A 20,970-nucleotide genomic window follows, 5' to 3' on the forward strand; every position below is an offset into this window, starting at 1 on the left:
CTTGCTGTCCGCCCCAGTGATGTGCCCTTGGTTAAGCAGCTCAGGTGGGCTAGCCAGGGAACCAGTCCTAGGGTGGGAGGGGATACTGAGGCAGGGGGAGGGGAAGTGACTTGCCTAGGTCACAGAGCAGGTTGGCATCAGCGCAGGAAATAAAACCCAGGTCTCCTGAGTCCCAGCCCAGTGCCCTATCCGTGGGGCCACGCTGCCTTGAATAGGAGCTGCAGCTTCTTTCTCTCAGTGCCTGTGAGCTCATCCCCTTGCTCCACCGTATCCGTGACTCTTGCCTCTGGGTAATGAGTTCAGCTCCCAGCCCAAGGCTTTGGCTCTGCTGAGGTGAGCTCAGTGCAGAGCCGGGTGTCGACCCGTCTCTTGGATGTTAGGGGGTGTGTTCTGGGTGCCAGGACTCCTGGGTTCCATTGCTGACTCAGACACTGACTTGCTGGCTAAGCTGGGCAAGGTCACTTAATCTCCGTGCCTCGGTTTCCCTGCCTTTAAAACAGGAAGAAAATGTACCAGAATCTCTGTAATAATCACTGATGTCTGTAAAAGTGCTTTGTGATGGAAACTGGAGGGAGGACAGGGAAGACTATTGTTTAAATGACACATCTGCACCACACACTCCATGGGCCTGATTCCCTGTTGCCCTGACCCTTGTGCCTCATTTAAACCAGTGGTGACGGGGCGTGAATGGACTTTGCCCCATTGTAACTGGCTGTGCAGAACACAGGGCAGTGGGGAATCCAGCTCCAGACTGCGTGCATTGTGTTATGGGCAGGGAGGTCCGCGCCCAGGGCCAGGCTCTGGCTGGCACCAGGATGACAAGGTAACCTGGCAGCGTGTGGTCAGAAGGCATATGCCCGTCCTGATGAGCTAGAAGGGTTGGATGCAGCTTTCCAGCCACCCACACTCCTTTGCCAAGGCAGCCCCAGGTCTCCGCGGGGACCCGGTTCTGCCAGGCGGCTCGTGTGTAAAGATTTATTTAACAGGTTTAAATATTTAGCAGTAAATAAATATTAAAGGCTGAGGCGTGTTATCGGAGAGTGCTGCACGCAGGCTGGGAGGAGGGTGAGGGGGAATCTCTTCCTCAGTGAGCCAGTCTCCTGGCAGACTGGGCAAGGTGGGCAGTGGGGGCACGGAGCCTTTAAAATAACCCAGGGGTGGAGTTGGGGTGTGTGGGAAGGGGAAAGCTTGCATGGGGAGGGGAGGGGAGAGAAGACAGAGCCAGGGAAGGAAGAGGAGGGATGCGGGAGGCAGAGCACCCTTGTGGTTATGAGGCCTGATCGAATGACAAAACTCCCAGTGACTTCATGGGACATGTCGGGCAGCTATTGCAACAGGAGGAGCTGCCAGCTCTGCCTCGATCGGGACAGTGCCCCCCAGCCTCCTCCCTGGCAAGCAACATGGAGAGTGAAAATTAAAGCCCAGTCGCTGAATGGTAGCAAACTTCAGGGTTGGCTGGTCTGTCGGTCCGTCTGTCCTCCCAGAGTCCAGGTGCATCCAGGGCATCACACAGCCAACAGGGGAGAGGGGAGCGAACGCCCCCGGAAATAGACAGGGGACGTGTGGGGTGAGGCCTGGCTTCCCCCACTGACTCACTTGGGCAAGTCCCTGCTCCCTTGTGCCTCGGTTCCCCTGTCTGTCAAGATGGGGATAATGACCCATTCCCTTTGTGAAGTGCACTGCCGGCTCCTGGCAATGAGTGCTATGCCAAGCTGCCAACACAGAGCAGTCGGTGATTGGTCTCGACTCTGCCATTGTTCGGTCTCTGGGTGAGAAACCACTGGAGATGCTCCCAGCACTGGCTGGAGTGTCGTCTCCCTGCAAAGAATTGCAGCTTGTGGCTTGGCAGGGAGAACAGCCCCGAGCCGGTAAGAAATCACCGTGCTGGTGAGCTTTGTTTGCTTGGAGAGCCGTGTGGGTGTATATCTCCTGGCCTCTTGTGCAGCCGTTGCTGTAAATTACCTGCTGCTGTCCTGTGGTTAATAATGCATGAAAACGCAGGGATACGTTTTCTTAAAAACAAGCTCCAGGAAGCCTGTCCAGGCTCTGTGCTCCCCGCTCCTTGCCAGCCAGGGGCCCTTGCGCTGTGCTGTGGGCTCTCTCCCTTCAGCGGGGCTTTGCATGGGATGTCAGGAAACGAACCCCCTGGTGTGGGTGGACTCCTTCCTCACCCCTGCATAGATCAGGCAGCACTCAAGAGGAACTGTCCCTATCGCAGATTACCAGGAGGGTCTGAACCTGGGACTTTCCGCCCCACAGCACAGACCTCTGCCATTGGAGCTAAAGAAGTAACCCTCTTAGCAGCAGTAGTAGGTTATTATCCTCTAGTGGACCAGCTTCTAGATGCGGATGCAACACACATTTTGCCCCTGTATCACACACCCACCCACACACACTTGGGCCTGGGTCACACACTGAGGCATAGAGATGGGAAGTAACTCATACAGCCAGTGGGGATCAGAGCCAGAAATAGAATCCAGGTGTCCTGACTCATAGTCACCCCCGCTCTAACCACTAGACCCCCACTGCTTCTCTCCTGTGAACTTCCTCCACCCTGATGATTCCCTGGGATTACCGGGTAGGGATGCAGCTGGACACGAAACATGATACAATAGCTGTGGACTTCTCATTCTTGTTGGGGGAGCCTAGAGGAAGGAGAGACAGGGAGCAGGGCAGCATAGGGGGCTGTCACCTGGACCCTGAAGCACACATTTCCCTGTCATTTATTTGCTTGCTGAGATTAGCAGGTGGTGGTTAGACGCTCAGGGGCAGACTCTCATCACAGACCCTGATAGGCTGGCTCTCATCTCTGCTGCTGGAGGGTCCAGCCGGCTCTTTGTCTCTGGCTTCTCTGCCTGTTCCCAAGCAGCTGATATTTCCCTTCACTTCTGAAAGCAAGTCTCCTTTCTGATAAAACCAGACGGCACGGCCAACAGCCAGGAGACAGGTCACCCTGCTGCACTACTGCAAAGACTTGGCAATTGCCTGCCCTTTCCCCTTCTTGTACAGATGGGGAAACTGAGGCCCCGGGCAGGAAAGCTGCTTGCTCAGCGCTGTGTCAGAACTGGGGTTGTAAGTCAGGAATTCCTGACTCCCAGGCCTTTGCTCAGACTGCATCACGCTCTCTGTCTGTCTCCTTTGTGGCTAGCAGAGGTCAGCACGCCGATGGACATCCAGCTTCTACCCCATCTTGCTGTAGGGCTGCGAATGAGTCACTTCCCCCTCTGTGCCTCAGTGTCCCCCGCTGTGAAATGGGGACAGGAAAATGTATTTACCTACTCCACCCCCAGGGGGCAGGGGACTGGGGCTGGCTGGTTGGCTGAACTCCTCTTCTTAATGTGCTTTGAGATCCCCAATCAAAGCTGCCCTGGATGTGCCTGGTGCTGGTGAGAGTGTTTTGTTTTGCTTTAGGGGGCAGCGTGGAAGAGATCGGTGTGTGTGTGAGATACCGGGCATGGGGGCTGTTCCCAGCACAGCTGGGTGCTCTTGGGCAGGAGGGGGCTGGCTCCAGCCTTTTGCCTGTCTATAAGGGCGAGAGCCCACGGAGCACACAGCAGCATTGGAAAGGGGCAGTGGGGGGCTCAGCCCTTGCGGGGGGGAGGTGGCTGGGTCAGAGCAGAGAGGCTGGGCTGAATTTGCTGGCCCTGCTGGGTCATGGCAGGCGTATCGCAGTTGGAATCTGATTTCTCATTTCAAGCTCTGCTGCCCGGGGAAGGTCAGGCAGCCACATGGCAGCGCCAGCCGCTGGGCCCTGCCTGCCTTCTCTGCACTGGGCTTGGCACTTGGCATGTGGGCACACGGAGAGAGAGGGCACTGCCAGGCACCTGCCCTGCCTGCCACTGCTGTGGCTCTGAAGTGGGAGGGATGCCAAGGCAGGTGGGCAAAGGCAATGGGTCCCACATGCCCTGGGCTTGTGGGCTTGCACAGACTATGCAGGGTATGCCCATGAGCCACAACCCTGCCCTCTGGGGACCATCCCCCCGTGCCTGGCGCGGCTCCCCGAAGACGTGGATTGGGGGAGATTTCAAAAGGACTTCTGGGAGAAAGTCCTTTTGAAGAGGCCAAGCTCCTATAATTCCTCGGGGAACCCCCCTCACGCCTTGGTTCCTGCAGCAGCTCGTGGCGAGGGAGGGGGTGCAGGTGATCCAGGGGCTGTGAAGGTCGGGAAGCCCTGTGGAGGGGTAGCTCAGTACCGACCTGCAGGATGGTGGTTGCTGGCCCTGGGTGGAGCCTTGGGCCTGATCCACTGCCCTAGGGCTGGGTCACTGCCTCTTGGGTCTTAACTCTTTCACTGCTGGGCTGGGCCTCCATGGCAAACATAGGGGCTGGTGCTGCTCCACTGAGATCAGGGAGGTTGGGGGCTTGCCCCAGGTCACACAACCAGTCACCAGAGCTAAAACGCAGGAGTCCGGAGTCCTTAACCGCTAGACCAGGCTTCCTCTCCCGTATTTGGCCACTGGAAGCTTTAAAGGCTATAAGGCCCGTAGAGACAAGGGGTGGCCTTGTGGTCACCAGCCTGGGATCAGGAGATCGGGGTTCAAATCCCAGCTCTGCCGCAGACTTCCTGTGTGAGCTGGGGCCTCAGTTCCCCATCAGTGATCATCCTTGGACCGCCCGCTCCTTGCAGCTGTGTGGCACAGCGGGGCCTGATCTCACCTGGGTGCTCGTAACCAGCACTGACAAGAACTTCCTGGGCTGAAGGCTGGATCCCCGGTGCTGGGGTGAGGTGATAAGCAGGGGCGGGTGGCTCTCCTCTGCCTGCACTTGGGGGGTGGGGAAAAGGTCCACCTCGAGGCACCTGGCTAATTGCAGGAGCCCTGTGCACGCAGAGGCCGGGGCGAGGGAGGAAGGAGGCTGGCTGCAGTTCCTGGAATGATTTCTCTTGGCTGCGGAGGTCAATGCTGTAACAGAGAAAGAGAAGCAGCCCCTCTCTGGGCGGAGGCTGGGGCCGCAGACAGCGAGGGAGGGCCGGCAGCGGACTCCAGCACTCCTCGCTCGGTCTGCAGCATGGGGGTGCCCCTTGCTCCCTCAGCCAGCCCCTGTAGTTCTCCAGCATTGCCCCTCTCCAAGCTACGCCAAGGGCTCCGGGCTCCAGCCTGGGGAGTCTCTGGTGCACGGGGGAGGGAGTTGGGAGAAGCATTCAGCGCGCATTAGGCTGAGCTCAGAAAGCTCCTCTTCTCCGTTTACCTAATTTAAGCTTGGAATTTACATCTGCGGAGGTGAAAGGCCAGAAGGCTGAGCCGCCTTCCCCCCCCCCCCTCCAGCCCTGCTCATAGCAGCTAAGGAGCTGGCCCACTGGGGCCTAGGGGGGCCACAGGAATCCACCATCATGACCCTCTGAGGGGGTCAGTGGGAGGGCAAAGCAATGGAGTCCCTGCCAGATGTGCCCTGGTTTGGGTGTTAGGGAAGGGGCTGTCGCTGCTCGGGGCGCAGTTTGTGCACTGGGCTCTGCCGAGTGGTGGGAGGTCTCAGGACACTCTGTGAATTATAGAAGCAATCCAGATCGATAGAACAGGGGAAATGTGAGAGTGCAGGGCCTCACGTGCCGCCCTCCGGCCTGCTCCACGTCCCTGGGTGACTGCCAGGGCCATGTGCACTGAGCTGGAAGTGGCAGATGGAGGGAAAACGAATAGGCCGGGACCCAGCCACCTCCCGCCATGGAAGCTAACCGGAGGCTGGAACGGCCCCACGGTGGCCCTGCCTGTTTTACCTTTTGATCAGTTTGCAAAGTCCGCATCATCTTGTCTCTGTGTTAATGCTTCCTCCAAACCAATGGCAACCCTACAATAACACGCCAGCCTTCACAGCATCCCTACACTAACATACCTGCGCTCTCAGGCAAGCCTACAATAACCAGCTTGCCCACTATTTATAAGTGGCCCTAAAGTAACAAACCAATATACACAGCACTCATGCAGTGACCCTACAATAACAGCCTGTGTGCAAAGCAACCTCTACACAAACACACCAACATATGCAGCCCTCACCAGTGACCCTACGACAACAAACCAACAAAACCCAAGGCAAAGGCAGCCTATTACAGCATTAATCTTCCACATGGTTTATTCTAAACGCCAGCAAATGAAAGGAGAAATGATGTGAACCCTTCCTGGCCGAGCCCCTGTTAAAGTCATCTAGCCACCACTGAATAGAGAGGGATTTTCTTTGGCTTACCCTGGGGGACCAGAGTCTGCACAATTTGCCCTATTATTATAACAGCAATAGGGCTTCAGGGCTCTGAGAGCAACCCAAGAAGCCAGCAAAAACCCAGGCGAAGGGCGGGCACTGATCCCTGTGCGTTTCCTCCACTGGGCCCACAGGGAGGCGTGAACCAGTTTATTATTTTATTGCACTTCTAACTGGTGCTTGCTGTAATTATGATGATTAGTGAATTAGGCTGCATATGGTGCGGGGCTTTGACGTGTGAAGGGCAGAAAGGAATCTCCTTGCTGTGTCACGGGCTCTGCATTGATCTGGGAGAAGGCAGACTGAGTCGTTATTGCAGAACCCGATGGCAGGGCCAGTTACACTCCTCGCTCCTGGGCTAGTCCCAGATCGTTTTCTCAAACGCTAGGAGAGCCCTGAGTTACAGAAGGCTGGAGATATGTCCCAGACGTGGAGTCGTTATTGCTCCCCTGCTAGCATGAGCCAGGAGCAGTGTGACATAGCGAACCACAGCTGCTTTACCAGGGACAGCGCCTAGAGAACTGCAGGCTCCATAACGCTTAACACAGCGAGCTCCAGAGGTTACACTGGCAGGTGGCAGTACGTGGCCTACTGTTACGGTCACCTCTTGAGGGAGGTAGGCTCCAGCTCCCCACGCCAGCGTCTCTTGACTCGTTTTAGCCAAGCAGGGAAATAATCCATGACTGTGTTGCAGCTAAGGTCACCAACCCTCCAGGATGGTCCAGGAGTTAAAGAGGAACCTTTAATTAAAGATTATGTCATGTGATGAAACCTCCAGGAATACGTCCAGCCCAAGCTGGCAGCTTTAGTTACAGTTTTACTGTGAAAATGCAGTGAAATCGCACCATGCAGCATCACCCCGCGCTGATGAGGGGTGAGGGGTGTCAGCAAGGGGAGATAGGAGACCACCTCTCTCCACTGCCTTGGGGAGATGGCTCCGAAATGCCGGAATGGATCGGTGACAGTGGGACTTGGTGAGCCAGGAGCAGGGTCCGGGGGAAGGTGGCTCATTGTGGTGAGGGTGAGGTGTCACAGGCACCCATGTGAAATTCCCCTCTCAGATACACAGAGACAATTACACACATCCTCCTACAAGCACTCACTCATTCACACGTGCGCACGCGCACACTCAGACACAGTCACACCTACACTGGCGTGCATTCACACACACTCAGACACAGTCACACCTACACTGGCGTGCATTCACACACACTCAGACACAGTCACACCTACACGTGCAAACACTCAGGTACAGCCACACACGTGTGCACACGCATGCTGCTTTCAACGCCGTCCTGTGGGAAGGTCTCCCCCAGCAAAGGGTGCCCGGTGAGCAGAATGCAGCAGACAGCGCAGGCCGCAGTGCACCCACCAGCTGGCTCCTGCAGGGCTGGAGGGAATCTCTTTGTGGGGCAGATTCAGCCCTGCTGGGGCCATGCTCCCAAAGGAAGAACCCAACAACCGGCACCTTGCTGGCCCATGGCTGCTTCATTCCAATGCGGGTAAGGCCAACTCCTCCCTCCCTGCCTCCCCCATTTTAAGCACTGTTGCCTTTGCTGTCCTGGGCCCATAACCACAGCCCCAGAGAGGCCTCCTATGCACCAGACTGTCCCCCTAGAGGCTGCCTGCCACAGCCAGATTCCAGTGATTGGTGAGATGAGTTTGGGAGCCTCAGCCTTGTTCCTGGCAGAACATTTTCCAGCTCACAAAACCCCCACTCAGCCGGGGATGATCTTTGGGTAGCAGGAGTGGGATGCAGGGAGGGGGGGGAATCAGAAGAGCTGTGTGTGCCTGCGCAGGGGAAGGGGGCAGGGCTGTGGGTCAGGAAGAAGGGGCACTGGGGGAGAGACAGGGATAGCCTGGGGGTTGTGGGTCAGGCCTGCGCTAATTAAAAATTGGCAAAACTTTAGAAACCTCCGGGAAGGCCAGGAGCGCATTCCGGCTTCCCTGCAGTGGAAGGAGACCTGGCAAACTCAGGACAGCCGTGTGCTGCGTGGGCCTGGTTAACGCCTGGCGCTGACATCGCTCCTTCGCTGCGGGGGGGAGCCAGAGTCTCCCCCCGCGGCGCCCCCCGGCCCCTGGCGCGCTCGGGCAGCTGGCCCTGCCCGGCCGGAGCCGGGGGCGTGGGGCTCGCCGCAGCTCGCCCGGAGCTCGCGTCTCTCTCGCGCTGCGCGTTGGCGTTTCCCCGGCTATTGTGTCACGAAGCGGAAAGGGGCTGGGTCCCCGCACGCCCCGAGCTGGGGTCCCCGGGGCGCGCCTTGGCCTCGCGCATGGGAGGGCCCCCCCTTGCCGGGCCTAGCCGGGCTGGAGAGCGAGGGAGCGAGCCGCCTGGATTGGGGCGGCGGGGGGGGGCACCGAAAAGCCCCCCTGTGCTGAGACCATCTTGCATCCTCCCTGCAAAGCCCCAAGGAGCCCGGGAGGGGGGCGGGGACGGGGGAGGCTTTTGTGTCTGCGCGAGGCTGCAACCCCCCCCCCCCCGCAGGTTCCTGGGGAAATCCACCTCCACATCTTCCCCCGCGCCGCTCCCCGGGTCTCCGGGAGTAAAGGAGACACCGGCGTGTCCGTCTCGTTAGCCCCCCTAGATCTGCAGTGCGGGGCTGGGGAGGAAGCCGCTGGTCTCCGGACCCCTCCCGCATCCCCTTGCCCAGCCCAGCCGGGCTCCGGCGCCGGCTGGCTGGGGAGATCGCGGCTGATTTATTCTCCGGGGCGGGGGTGTGCAGGAGGAGGAGGAGGAGGAGGGGGGGGGCGGGATCCTCAGCAGGAAGCAAAAAAATCCGGAGGAGGAGAAGGAGGAGACGCAAAAGCGCTGGAGGAAGCTGGAGCTAAGGATGTAGCCCCGCGAGGAGCGGCTCCCCGGCAAGGTAAGAGGACCGGGGCTATTGCTGGCTGTTGGGGGGGCGGCTGCTTTGCCATCCGCCCGTGCGGGGGGGGGGGGGGCACACAAGGCTGCAGCTGGATCCTGGCGAGCGAGCCCAGCCTGGCGGCTAGTGCGCGCCACCGAGCAACAGTTAGTCGCCCGCTTTGCAAGGGCTCGTCCCTGCCTGGGCGTGGGCTGGGGGCGGACTTTGCGGCCCCCCCCGCCCCCGCTTTCCCGGGGGGCGTCCGGGCCCCGCCGGGGACCTTTTGCTCAGCAGCTCGCTCTCGATTCGCTGCTGCTGGGGCGGAATCTCGCCGGGCTCCTGGTGGAGGTCGCTGGTGGCTCCTTTCCCCCCCCCCCACCCCGCCCCGCCCCGTGGGGGCTACCGGGGCTGCAAACTGGCCGGCTGGGGGCGAGCGGAGCCCGGGCAGGTTCGAGGTGCAGACGCCCCGCAAGCGGGGGGAGGGGAAGTTGCTGTAGGGGGGAGCGGGCGACTTGGGGGCGTCCTGTGGGGGGCGTGTCTCCCCGAGCCGCAGAAACTTGCTGGGCTCAGTCATCTGCCTGCTGGGGAGGAAAGTAAGACCCCCCCCCCAGCCCCTGGAGATTTAAACGGAGGGAGCAGGGCAACGGCCCCCCCTCCAAGTTTGCAGGGCTTCCTGGTGTGGGAGTGACTCTCCCTCGCAGACACGCCTGGGGAGTTAGCGCTGGGCTGGGGGGTCCTGGCCCGGTCCGCTGGGAGTTCCCCCCCAGGCAGCCACCAGCCGCTCCCGCTGCCCGAGCGATTATAAATAGTTACATCGGGTCCTGATTCTCCTCATTGCCAGCCAGGGGTTTCTGGATGTTGAGCCACTCAGCATTTCCCCCAGGTGACTGCCCGATCCTGGGGTCGCTGAGCCCCCGTTGGACTGTCTTGGAGCTAGGGGTGCCCTAGAGGGGGTGCCCTAGCGGGGGTGCCCTGCAGAGTATCTCCAGACTTGGAGCATGCAGAATGAGAGGCCCTTGCGGAAAATGTGGGTCTGTGCCTCGGTTTCCCCACCTGTAAAACGGGGGTGGTGCTACTGCTCTGCCCTGTGGGCGGCGAGGCGAAATGAGTACATCTGTACAGTGCTTGCAGTCCCTCTGACGGAGGGTGACACACAAGCACTGAGGAGCCTGAGCTTGGACCCCAGCAATTCCTGGAGGAGGTCCCCAAAGTAAGGCCCAGATCCTGTGAGCTGCTGTGCCCCGCTGTGCAGAGCAACGGGCAGGATCGGGTGCTCCGATTGCCCAGGGCAGGCTGCTGTGACCAGAGGGTGAGGGCAGGAACTCCGAGCTCCTGGGTTTTATGGGCTGGATTTGGTCCTTCATTGGCTTTATTTTTTTGGTGGCTACTTTGATTGAGGGTAAATGCTGCTGCTTGGAGAGGCCTTCCCCCTGCTCAGCAATCCGCTTGTGGAGTCACAGAAACAGTGTCCGTCCCGATCCTGAAGAGAACAACGAACCGGATAGGGGTTGCATGGTAAAGAGCGGCCGCTGTGGGTCTGATTTCCTCTCCCTTTGCAGTGGGGTAGCTCTGCTGAGTCACACCAGTGCAATGGAGAGCAAAATCGGGCCCTGGGCTTCCAGCTGTTGTTTGAAAGTAGGGAGGGTTGGGTTTGAGCCTCATTCTCCTCCTGAAATCCAACAGCAATCTCTCCACCAGGAGCCTGGTGATGGGCAGTAGCATAGCTCGGTTTCCGATCCCAGCCATGGTGGATGTGGATTCTTTCTTTGTTGACTTAAATTGGAGCAGGATCAGGCCCTAAATGTAGATTCAGCTAAAGAGGTAGCATGCTGTAATGACCAGCAGCCTGGGCCATCCACTGGGTTTGAATCAGGGACTTCTGGCACTGCAGTGCAGACCTCCTTTAGGTGAGCTCTAGGAGTAACTCCATTAGCTACCAGCAGAAGTAGGGCTATTATCCCAGAGTTGGCAGGCCAGCTGGAAGGGGGATGGGACACAAGTACACACCATAGGCAGGCATGGAGATTTGGCATAAGGTGAAACCTTCCTCCCTTCAGAATGTGATGATGAGGGTTAGACGTGTTCTCATGGCGGCATCCTGTGGGCATCCATGCCTCGACAGCTCCCTGTCATCTGTTTGTTGATGGCTCTCTGGTGGGCAGTGCTGTTCCTTGTTGGGAATTCTGTGGGACAGGGGTTGACAGACCTTGCAAAGCGGCTTGGGGCATTTTGCTGGCGCTAATGTGTTTAACCAATTGTGGGAAGATTTAATTCCCATGTTGGGCTCACTCTTGGAATCAGCTGCAGGCTGTCCAGCATGGAGTGATCTGGAGGGACATCCATCCCGAGCATGCCTGCTTGTGCTGTCAGTGGCCCTGTGAAAGTCTAGGTTTGCCATGTCCCAAGCACTATTCTCACTGGCTGCAAAACCCCAAGGTTGCAGGGGACTGGTCTTTCTTAGCAACAGCATTGGAGACCCCAGTGTGGTAGGGGTGAGGTTGTCACTTATTGTAGGTCCTGGGTCTGTGTACGTTACTAGAGCCTAGTTTCTGTAGTGTATAGGAATTCGGTAGTACACCTTTAAATAGTTTGGGAGTTGTCTAGTGGGCCTCCCTGTCTTCTGTTAGTCTTGCCTGGAATCTCGCATGAAGACTGCAAGGATCGGGGATATGTATAACCTGGGTATGATATGTACAGCACCTGGAGTGGTGGGGGTGAGGAGGGACCCTGCTGGTGACAGACCCACCTGGGAACATCTGCTGCCCCCAGTAGGTCCCTCCAGGGTGGGTTTCAGAGCCTGAGTTCAAATGGCTGCAGGCTATGCTAGGCCTGCGAACTTGAGCCTGTAGCCCCAGCTCTGAGACTTGCTGCCTGCAGGTGTTTTTTGCAGTGTAGATGTATTCTCAGGGGTTACATCCATTGGCGGGTTTACGCCTGTCATCTAGTCCCTGAGCATGAGGCTCAGAACTGGTGGGATGAAAACACAGCTGGGCGGATGGTCATTTATAATGCCAAGCCCACATATGATGGTCCTGGAACCCAAAAGAGGGCTGGATTCTGCTGGTGTGAATCTGGAGTGATTCCAGAACAGTTACTGTCATGTAAATGAGAGCAGGAGCTTGCTGGTAAAGTTTAGATTCCCTTAGGGAAGAGATGTCATTTCCTGACTCTCCTGCTCTCCTTTTCATCCCAACCAAGTGCTTTTAAGTGTGCTCCTGTAAACATTTCTGTGTGTTCCCCAGCTGCCCTGCCGGAGTCCTCGAGGACGCTCCTCCGTAGGCGGCTGAGGAATCTTTCCTTTGACTGAGGGAGGGGATCTTGCCGTGAGGAGCAGCACACGATAGCATCAATGATGCACTTAGAGGAGGGGTTGGCAGAGGATCAGCCCTTTCAATGCATTTATCAAAGTGCCCGCGGCTCCCGTTTCAGCAGGAGTGTCAACACGAGAAATAACCACCAACATAGCCACAGAGCCATTTGAGTACCTGGAATGGGAAGCTGGCATGGGGCTGGCACCGTTAGGGCTTGTACCCGTGGCAAGATGGCACAGAGCGGGTCAGCGCATCAGGGTAGAGCTCAGTTGGGTAGACTCTTCGTGAACTGCATCTTGTAATAGTTAATGCCCTTGGTTAGCATCTTCAGGCCTTAGTCCCAGCTTGGAGCTTTCCGTACAGACAAGTTCTGGGCTTTGAGCAGGGCCACAATGAAGCATGACCATCTCATGGCTGCTTGGTGACCTCTGTGTGGCTTAGTCCACACCCTAGCATTATTAGATCATTTAATTGGTCTTCCTGTATATCAAAGGCCGTAAGCTTTCATCCACTAGAGCCCAATAATTTGCATTTGACTAAAGCATTTCAGTCTTTGGGAGGCCAAATGGGGGTGTGCCTGAGGCAGAGAACAGGAGAGACCCAGGTGTCGGGTAGATCAGGGGTGGGCAAACTACAGCCCGCGTCTGGCCTGTCAGAGCCTTGCATCTGGCCCGTCAGAGCCTTTAATCTGGCCCTCGAGTTCTACTGCCTTGCTCCGGCCAGGAGCGGGGTTGGGGACTTGCCCTGCTCCGGCGCCCTGACCTTGCTCCTTGGCTGGAGCACCAGGTGGCGGAGTGGGGCAAGTGATGGGGTGGGCCTGCGCTGGAGGATAAGTGAGTGGGCCACCCGTGGCTATGCCCCGGCACAGTGTGTCTTGTCTGATTTAAAAAAACACATTGCTGTCACAGCTCTTCACTCATGGCCTGCCATACAATTTCCATACCCAGACGTGGGCCTCAGGCCAAAAAGTTTGCCCACCCTTGATCTAGATCATCCCTAGAGGGCAGCCACCCCTTTGATTCCAGCGTGGCAATAAGGCAGCTGCCATAGGCTGCCCAGCTTCCACAGAAAGAGTGGGTCCCCACTGGTGCAGTGGTGGACTGGAGTTAGGAGGGGAGTTTGCATTGCCGAAGGTGGTCTCAAGTCTAGCGCTAGTGGGCCGCTGTCCAGGTGGTAAAACCACCACTACAACCCGTTCCCTTGTTGCTGAGAGAGGTCGAGGTCTTGATGGACCATGGGGATCCTACCCCAGCTTTACAGGGAGGCTCTTTCCAGCCAGGGGCTGAGGCTCATTGTTGGGACAGTGGCATGTGGGAAGCTTGCCCTGCTGCTGCACCGACTCTGCGGATAATCAAAGGACTTAAATCACCACTTACGATCTTTCATCAGCACTAAACTCCTAGATGCACTGCTCTGCAGGTAGATAAGGCATGGCCATTAGCCAGCATGTGGGTCATTGCCAGGGCTGTGAATGCAAGTGATCCAGAGTCCTGGGATATTAATTAATACTTGCTATTGGGGGTGGGGGGAATACTGGGGCACGGGAAGGTTGTGCTATAAAAGGAGTGCAAGTTTTGGGCCCTTGGTACCCATGCTGGGAACATGAGTCTCATACCACAAGATACATCTGTGATGGAAGGGGGTCATTATGAGTAACGCCCTTCCCCTCCACACCATGGGTTTTATTATGGTCTAGTCTCATGGTCTGAAGGGTAGAAGTGGAGAATCTTAAACCTAAGGCTGAGTCTAAAAGTCCTACTCTTTCTGGTGGTATGGCCGTGCTCTCCTGCAGCAGCGAGCCAGAGCCCCTCTCCCCCCTCCAAATACAAATTCCTAAAGTTTAACTGATCCACATTTTGCACAGGTTTTATCGGGGGCTAAACTTTTCCCAGTGCCTGCATCGAGAATTTTTATTTGGGCCCATCAAGAGTTTTGTGGGGGGGAGATATGGGATGGAATATCACTGGCACAGAATAACATCCAGTTTCAAGTATTTCGGGTCCAAATATTGCACTTACAGCTAAGATCTGTAATGAGCTGCACTGAACCCTGGATCTGAACAGCCAGGAAGTTTGGATCCAGATCTAAATTTTGCACTTGGCTTTGATTTCCATCATAAGCCTGAGCAGCTGGCCATTTTAGATCCAGATCCAGGTTTTGCACATGGCCCTTAGCTCTCTAATAATAAGCTGAACGAAAAACCTGGATCCAGCCTACCCTGATTTATTTATTTATTTGTGTGTGTGTGGATCTGGAGCCAAATGTTGCTCTTGGCCCTTATTACCATAATAGGCGGAACCAAAGCCCTGGAGCCAAACAAAGTGAGGAATTTAGACACAGATCCAGATCGGGTGACTTAAGCCCATCACTCTCCACACAACAACAGGATTCCCCACAAAAGCTCTCAAAGGGCCAAACCCAATAAAGGACTGAATATTAGGCCAGAAAGGTTATTGACTGAACACAGAGAGCATGGAGATTCCCATTGCAGTCCTGGATGCTTGCTCCAGGACTTTGGCAATGAATGAATAAATAAAGTTACGTTGCCTGGAAGGATACAGAGTGCTAAGAATACACTCCTGATTTCTCTTTCAAAATGCTGAGAGGCCAGAGTGAGCTTGCATTAAGGCCCTATGCTGTTTGGGTCAGATCCCCCATTGGTATAAATTGGCATAGCTCCATTGAAATCACGAATAGTCGGCTGGTTTCTCTTCTTCATAACCTGTCTCACCTTGATATCCTGGTTTCTTCCTTCCTACAATGTGCAGCTGGGTTAATCGTCAAACAGTGGGCTGCTGCACTGTGAAAAGGCCATAGAATTGCTCCTTGAAAGGCAGATTAGGGAGCTTGCATACAGGTGGAGCAATTCCCTTCTGCAAGCTGCATGGCAAATAGGAATGAATCTCAAGTGGATCAATCTTATCAGGAGCGGCTGGGGAAGGTTTTCCCAGTTACACCAGGGAGGTGTATAAATAGATCACCTTGCCCCCATTCATCCTGATGGTGGCTCAAGGAGAACTTTCCCCGGTTGGCTCTTGACAAGCCGTGTGGTGTAGTGTGGAAAGGATGCAATGGCCTCTCGGATGCAGGCTTGTCGGTCTGTTTCCAGGGTGAAGTAACTCAGTTTTAAAAATACCTTCACTATTAAAAAGAAAAGGAGGACTTGTGGCACCTTAGAGACTAACCAATTTATTTGAGCATAAGCTTTCGTGAGCTACAGCTCACTTCATCGGATGCATACTGTGGAAAGTGTAGAAGATCTTTTTATACACACAAAGCATGAAAAAATGGGTGTTTACCACTACAAAGGGTTTTCTCTCCCCCCACCCCACTCTCCTGCTGGTAATAGCTTATCTAAAGTGATCACTCTCCTTACAGTGTGTATGATAATCAAGGTGGGGGGAGAAAACCTGGATTTGTGCTGGAAAACACCCATTTTTTCATGCTTTGTGTGTATAAAAAGATCTTCTACACTTTCCACAGTATGCATCCGATGAAGTGAGCTGTAGCTCACGAAAGCTTATGCTCAAATAAATTGGTTAGTCTCTAAGGTGCCACAAGTCCTCCTTTTCTTTTTGCGAATACAGACTAACACGGCTGTTACTCTGAAACCTTTCACTATTAAAATTGCAAATGCCCCATCCTCCACAAGGGAAAGGACCCCAGAGCCCGGGCTGTTTCATTGAGCAAAATATGAATTAAATGGCAATGAAGCTGGAACCAAAACCCAGCTTAGGGGTGTGAGATTTACACACTCACCTGGATGGGGAATGGCCTTGACCCAGCTGGAGGATTAAGTTGCTGCCCACGTCTGGATGGGCTGCCTTAAAAAGTTTGTATTTCGTGGTGAAGGCACGGTTGGGTCTCTGTCCCTGGTCTCTCGCTGGGCATGTGTGTAAAGCACTGGAGAGCTAGGTTCAGTTCCCAGCTCTGCCAGACTCCCTGGGGGACCTGGGCCAAGTTGCTTCTCCTTGCTGTGCTCATCTCCTCGCCTGTGAATTGTTTCCCAGTGCGTGGCGCTCAGGCCGGGTTTCCTCATCACCTCCTAGCCCCCTGGGAACAACATGACTATCTGAAGCTTGTACGGATGCAGCCTTGCTACCACCCTGCCTCATCTGGCCTATTCATAGAATATGCAAAATTCTGTGGCGAGCTAGGGCTTCGTGGCTATGTCTCTGCTGCTCCCCATGGGCTACGGAGGGTGTCATGGAGTGCGGGGGAGTCAGGACCCTCACCCCTCTTCCTGGGATTCACCGTGACTCTCAGCCAGCCAGTAAAATGGAAGGTTTATTGGACGACAGGAATACTTATAGGTACAACCGGACCCCTCAGTCAAGTCCTTCTGGGGGGCAGAGAACGTAGACCCCAGCCTTGGGGTTCCATACGTTTCACCACACTGCTCCAAACTGAAACCAAAAACCTCTCCAGCGGGCTCTCTCCCCCTTCCCCCAGCTCCTCCTCTAGCCTTTGTCCAGTTTCCCAGGCAAAGGTGTCAGCTTTCCCAGCCCTCCTCCTGGCTCATGTTACAGCCTCAGGTATCTTCCTTCAGGGGAAGTCTCCCATCGCCAAGGCAGACAGTCCCAGTGAACCTTCCCGGCAACGCTCCCAGGTCAAATCCAACGCTCCCAGGTCAAATCTGCCCCACTCCCTGCTGCGTCACAGAGGGGCACTGGGGTTTGGCTGGACTGGGGCTCAGGAGATCTGAGTGCTCTTCCTGACTCTGCTACTGACCTGGGTGTGACCTTGGGCAAGTCACTTCACCTCTCAGTGCATCAGTTTCCTCTCCCATATTTTTTAGCTCGTTGGTAAACTCTTTGAGGCAAGGACTGTCCCACAAGGTGTGTCTGCAGCACCTAGCACAGTGCAGCCCTGATCCCAGTTGGGGCCCTTAGGGCACATCTATGCTGCACACTAAGTCCGGGCTCTGAGTCAGGTTTGAGCCCAAGTCCCCCTACTATCCACGCACAAATCAGTCTGACGGGGGTCAGCCAGCTCTCCGGAGCCAGGTCCTCAGACCTTGCTAGGGGGTGGGTCAGAGCCCGAGTCCCACTGTGACTCGCATTCAAGCCCTGTCACTTTGCAGTGTGGTTGCAGGTCACGCTGCAAACCCGACTCAGAAGGTCTGTGCAGTGCAGTATGGGCTCGTTAGCAAGGCTGCAAGAGCCAGGTTTACAATGCAGTGTGGACGCTCAAACGTGGGCTTGGCAACAATGAACTGTCCGCAAGCCCAGGCCCCACAGACCTGGGCTTTGCGTGTAATATAGACCTACCCTCAGGCACAACCTTAATGCAAACAATAAATAGAGTGAATCTTCCTTCTGCAGAAGCACTTGCCCCTCCCACTCGAATGAAAAGAAAATCCCCATTAGCTCTGAGCCGTGTAGGGCCTCTGGGACACAGCTGGGTACTGATGCCATCCATCAGAGGGCAGTGGTGTCTGTCTGTCTCTCTCTCTCTTTAACACCAAGGCTGAGAGATTTGACAATACAGATGAGTCACCTTATTTGAAAGGCTACCTGGCTGTTTTGCTTGGCAATCCTAGAGGAATCCTTGAGATCCACACTGTAAAATCCGTGCGACTGAAACAGACGTAAGTGTCTAGTTCGTGGCTTCCTCCCATGGCTTCCTAGGGATTTCTCTGCTGCCGGGGTCCCTTAGGACAGCTCAGGCTGAGTGCTGGCAGCCAGGACCAGGACCTGAGGCAGGCCTAGGGCCCTGTTGCAGGCCGGTGCTGCTGCCATAAAGCGTTGGCCATGGCGAGCTTGTAGGTAGTCCTCCTTAGGTAGGGCTGGGCTAGCCTCAGAGGGACAGGTGCAGCCCCGGGGTGACCTGTGCTTTGCAAGGTGGGATGGAATGCTGCACCTCCAGGTCACCTCTGTCCTCCCCCTGCTCCCGGCACTCCTCCTTTCCCCCTGTGTTCTCTCCTGCCCCCTCTCAACGTCACGTCTTCCCCCTACTCCGTTCCCCTTCCCCCTCCCCTGTTCACCTGCTCTGCAATATGTCCCATCTGCACCCCCTCCCAGAAGATGAGCTCTCCCCCAGAGTGCAATACAATGGAGAAGAAAGAACTTGCTTGCAGAAGGTGCTGGCTCTGAGCTGAGCTCGTAGCTCGCCTGGATCTAGGCTCCCACTCAGGCTCTGCACACCCCCTTCCACTCGGAGCGAGCCAAGAAGCAACAAGCGAGAGAGCACACAGGGCAGGAAATCTGTGCTTTCTCCCATCTTCTTTCCCAGCTGCTCCCCTTCTGTCAGGGACACTAGCTCCTGGGGATCTCTGCTTTCACCAGCCTCCTTTGAAGCAGAATGCAACTGATGGATTGTTTCACTGCATTTTGGTGTACGGATTGCTGTTCCGGTTAGGGTGACCTGGCACTTGGAGGGAGATACTACTGCGAGGGGAAAGAAATGACTTAATCAATCCCAGGCCGGTACTGTCTGTGTGCGTGTGCAGGGTCTGATCAAACTACCTGTTCTGGCAGGTATGTCAGCTCAGTGGGGTACATGGAGAGGCATGTGATGGGAGAGCAAATGCACATGGGCCTAAGGAGAATTAATTGGTACAATTATACATTTTTATAAAGACAGGCAAGATCTGTGTGTCTCTCCCACACCAGGGATAAAGGGCGGAGTATCTGCGGATGAACTTTGACATCTTTCTATTTAAACTCCCCTAAAACCTTCTATAAATCCTAATTAGACTTGTCCCATTTTTACTCCCACCCCCCCAAAGACTGGAATTGGAACAAGTAATGACGTGATTTCTCATCAGCTGCAGAATTCCTATTTCCCTCAGCTCTGGTACAGTTCAGAGAGACGCGTCTCAGGGCCTTTTTGGCTGGTGCTGCCCAAGCAAAGAGGGCTCTCTTTGTAATTCTCCCTTTTCAAACCTTGCTTACCGCACGCGTACACTTCACGGCTCCCTGCACCTCTGGCAATAATCCTGGGGAAGTCCTACAGTAACAAAGCAGTGGAAGGCAGCTGAGCACTCCTGAGCAACACTACAGTAAGGGTGGGGGGGGTCAGACCTTTGGGGGTCTCTTCCTGGCAGTCACTGACTTACTCTGGGACCCTGGTGAGTTTTATAGGAGTGTGATATTAAGAGGCACTGAAGCCAGTGGGAGTGCCGCTGCTCGGGAGGGCTGGAAATCAGGCCACTTGACCTTCTGAGCCTCCGTTTATCCCTCTTGACAAGGCTAGAAGGATACCAGGGGCAACGCGAGGTGCAACTGATGCTTGTCAGCCTCTTTGAGGGCTGCTGTAGAGGTACAAAGCTTTATTGGTAGCGTGTGATTTATGTATCATTCACAGCTGTTGAGTTGCACTTGAAAAAGCATTTACAGGTGGGTGCCCAGGGTCATCTGGCATGCAGGTCGATGCACACGCCCGGACAGATACACTGACAAACGGCCTCAGTGGTGGATGGCCTCTTTTTCCTGACACAACCCGTAATGTGTGACTTGGCACCGAGGTGACTGGTGCAGCATTTCAGAGGGGTAGCCTGGAATTGCCATCAAGGAAGCCTGTGATGGGGGTAACATTAATCCTGCTGGCATGGCTCTGTGTGGGCAGCCATATGAACTGCCTGAGCTTTGTGAAGGTGCCTGGTTGAGCGTGTTGGGGGAGGGCCGACCTATCAGGGCTACCACAGGAGAAATGTTAAAGGACAATAATGATAAAAGTCCCACTTAAGCCTTCTGCACAGGAAGGAATTTAACTCTGTCAGTGCAAATCCACTTTAGCTGGGGTGATCCGCGGCGCATTGTCAGCAGTGGGGATTGAGCCTGGAGAGCTCTGGATTGAAAGACACGAGACTTTTCTGCCTGAGCTTAAAGATCTGGCTCCGTTAGCCAAAGACTGTAGAAGCTCATCAGCCTCTATGTTGGCTGTGTCACAGTTCTGGGCAATTGCACCTGTATTTCCCCTCTGTGATTGGGCAAGGGGACCCACCCTAGGCTCCTCGGCCACCACCTTTCTTGCCCAGACTGCTGTGGCTCTCCCTCCTTACCGGGGTGTTTTTCCAGGCTGCACGGTTCCCTGCCAACACTGGCCACGTGGAATAAGAGACAGTCCCTGTCCCAAACAGCTTGCAAAGCACCTGTGTTTTGCTTTCTCTTTGAAGGCGTATGAGCAGCATAACTGCTGGGAGTTATGTTACCGCACAGCTCTTTCTAAGCAAGCACATTTATTCTCAGGGCAAAAGCATTACAGAGAAAACAATAAAAGAACCTACACCCATGTCAGTTATCTCACCAGGTATTACCTCTAGCAGGGGTTCTGGTAGGAGTCAGTTCTTCAAACCCCACCAAGAGGCTTTCTTGTGATTACACCTTTATAACAGCCTTAGGTCTGAATGTGTAATCAGCTGACAATGTGTCTCTGCTTAGGGCATAGCTTCAAAAGGGTGGGTTTTTGAATAACCAGAGGAGGAATTTGCATTCATCCCTAGAAATTACCCAAGAAATACTGTCCTAAAAGATCATTTGTGTCTGCTGCATTGTTTAATACAATCCTTTGATCATCCAGACCCACAACAATACAGAACCTGTGCATTTAATACTGTGGACTCCAAAGAAACTTAAACTTCATTCAGTAAGGTTTTTTCAAGGGTATTGCAGGAAATTGCCCTCTGTGTC

The 20,970-nt window shown here is 55.2% G+C and overlaps 1 protein-coding gene across 6 annotated transcripts in view; it reads left to right on the plus strand.

The window, feature by feature from the left end:
• Positions 1-739: 739 nt before the first annotated feature.
• DLGAP3 (DLG associated protein 3) overlaps positions 740-20,970 on the plus strand; it is a 155,147-nt gene continuing 134,916 nt past the window's right edge. For 5 of the 6 annotated variants that reach the window (XR_012155604.1, XR_012155606.1, XR_012155605.1 and 2 more), the window contains exon 1: positions 8,955-9,047. The gene's annotated coding sequence lies outside the window, so the exon portion shown is untranslated. Of the gene's footprint in view, positions 824-8,954; positions 9,048-20,970 lie in introns of those variants that run through there. The other variant, XM_073317303.1, reaches the window with a different exon arrangement.

Source organism: Lepidochelys kempii, chromosome 19 (genome assembly GCF_965140265.1).
Source record: "Lepidochelys kempii isolate rLepKem1 chromosome 19, rLepKem1.hap2, whole genome shotgun sequence".
Lineage (NCBI taxonomy): Eukaryota > Metazoa > Chordata > Testudines > Cheloniidae > Lepidochelys > Lepidochelys kempii.